Genomic DNA, 2,876 nt, shown 5'->3' on the forward strand with positions numbered 1-2,876 from the left:
GACTTTGGAGTCTTTGAGAAGTGACTCCATTTTGCTTAGGAATGTGACAATAATTAGAGGATGGATTAGGCTAATTAGGAAGGGGTTAGAAGAATCTAGAAGGGGATTTAGGAATGCAAGTGGATTTGGTGGGTGAGAAAAATAGGATTTTATTAAAATAAAAATTCATTTATTTTAATAAATGTGTGCAAGTTGCATTTGTAGGAAAATGCAAGTGGGGTGGGGATAATGATTTAAATAAATGTTTTATTTAATTTATTTAAAAGAGGAAAAAGGAATTTTAATTAAATAAATAGATTTTATTTATTTAATTGATTTGAATTTGATTTAATGAATTAATTAAAATAAATTGAATAATTTTTTTAATTAATAGAAGAATGTTTGGGGATGAATTAATTAAATATTAATTTAATTAACTGGTGGTTAGTGGATTTTTAATCAAATAAATAGCGAATATTTATTTAATTAAGTTGGGCAGATTTGTGTGACTACATTTGCCCCTCTTTGAGACGGTGCGTTTTATCGCATCGTTTCAAAGAAAGAAAAACTGGTGTGAAGAAATGCCCCATAAAATGTAAATTTAATGGGTGGTATGCCCCCTCGAGAGATGGGCCGAAAAATTTCGAAAAATCGGGCGATCTCTCGAAAAAGAATGAAAATTGGCGAGGTGGTAGAAGAGAAGAAGTTAGCCATACGGGTGAAAAATAGAAGAAAACAGGGGAAACATGGAGAAATGGGGGGCTCGGGAAGTTCACGGGGACCACGGCGGTGAGCGGGGAGAAGTTACGGTGTCGGCGAAGGGTATAAATGGGGTGAAAGGGATGAAAACAGGATCATTTGTGACCACGACCAGTTGAAAACGAGAGCTCTGATAGTGACGTTTGGAGGAGCAAGCAGCAGCTAGGATGCCGATTTCGATCACCGAGCATAGATTCGAGCAAGTCCGACGGTTTCAGCACCCAGATGACTACGGACCAGCGGTACGCAAATTCGAAAACTTAATTTTTGTGCATTTTTTATAGGTTTTTAGTTGAGTCCAAGTCAAGTCGGAGCAAGAGCGCTAGAACTATGGTTTTGGCGCTTTTGCTTCATAAACTAGCACTATTGTGCTGAAATAGCGCTATTGTCCCCTTGTTTGAGCGCTTTTGCTCTGCATTAGCGCTATTGCATGCAAGTTTTAGTGCTTTTGCACTTCTAGCGCTATTGAGGGCTTAATTGAGCGCTATTGATGTCAAGTAGCGCTATTGCGTAGTTGATTTAGCGCTGTTGTAGTTGTAGCGCTATTGTATAGCTAATTGAGCGCTTGTGTTAGGGTTGTAGCGCTATTGTTGGTTAAATAGCGCTTTTGTCTTAAGATAAAAAGATGCCCCAGTTTGGATGAAGAAAATCTTCTGATGCCAACGATTGATGGATGGCGAGGTGAAGTGGGAGTTGTTTTGAACCATAGCAGCCTGATGAGACTTAGGTCATTTTGTTAAGATAAAATGACCATTGAAGTCTAGGTGGCCATGATTGCTTACCTGTTGAGACCCGAAGATACTTGATCAAAGTATCTGTTGATAGTCTAGGTTTAAACTTAAGAAAGTTTGAAAATAAAACAACTGATGGTGATTGATGAATGTCCATGTGCAGGAGGATCTGCACGTGTTGCAGTTACGTGAGTGCCATCCTGCGACACAGGGGTTGCGGGATCGATTGACACAGGCAGAGATAGACTGTATTGTCGCGACTGGTTTATACGAGGTGATGCACATGCCCATGATTCGTATGAATCACGGATTGATCACAACACTAGCAGAGCGGTCGCACAGTGAGACGTGCACCTTCCATTTGGCCAGGGGGAGATGACCGTGACGCTAGAGGATGTGTGGCGCATCCTACGGATTCTGATTCAAGGGGAGCTGGTCACATACGATAGATCCTGGGGGACTGTGACAGTGCAGAGGATTTTTGATGAGGATGTATATATTGATGATGGCTCGATCGCGTGGGAGGATATAGCGGCACTATATGAGCCTCTTCTAGCAGTTTTGTCAGGGATTGTGGGAGGTCTGCTGTGTCCAGACAGGTGGTCACATGGGTTGGCGGTGGGATGGGGGCAGGTTATCGAGATGATGATGACTGAGGGGACTTGATTTGCATGGGGGTCGTGCGTGCTGGCGCACATGTATCAGGAGCTCCATGAGGTGGTTTACCGGGGGAGGGGTTCCTTAGCAGTGGGCATGACGCTGCTACATATTTGGGCTTGGGAGCATCTACCAGTGACTCGACCGGTGAGTCTTAGATTTCGTGCCGTAGACCAGCCATATATGTTCATGTATAGCGGCATGATGAGTCAGCCCCACCTGGGGAAGTTAGAGTGGTGGCGACGGGCATTAGACGACCTGGATGCAGTGATATGGCGGCCATACTTGGAGTGCGAGCCCTGGGATGATGACGCAGAGGCACTGCCTTATGTGTTTATGACTCGATTCCTCATTGGGAGGACCTCCTACCATGTGGAGAGACAGGTGCCTGGGCGAGTGATGAGACAGTTTGGACGGCAGCAGGGACTGCCCAGTGGATCAGGAGAGTATGCACGGGTTATTCGAGAGAGGTATGCATGGGGTCCAGTGCTATCGTATGATCAGGCACTGGCAGAGTTCCAGACACTGCAGGCGAGGCCATGGGACATACGACCGAGGGTCGTGGATGCAGGGGTGACAGATGAGTACATGCAGTACCGGATGACGCACCCGATCCCACGGATATCGGATCCAGCAGAGCCGATCCCAGCTTTTGAGGATGAGAGGGGACGGAGACGGAGGAGGGCAAGAGGTCGAGGAGATGGAGGAGGAGGAGGTGGAGGTGGAGGTGGAGGAGGTGGAGGAGATGGA

The sequence above is a fragment of the Cryptomeria japonica genome, chromosome 6 (assembly GCF_030272615.1).
Source record: "Cryptomeria japonica chromosome 6, Sugi_1.0, whole genome shotgun sequence".
Taxonomy (NCBI): domain Eukaryota; kingdom Viridiplantae; phylum Streptophyta; class Pinopsida; order Cupressales; family Cupressaceae; genus Cryptomeria; species Cryptomeria japonica.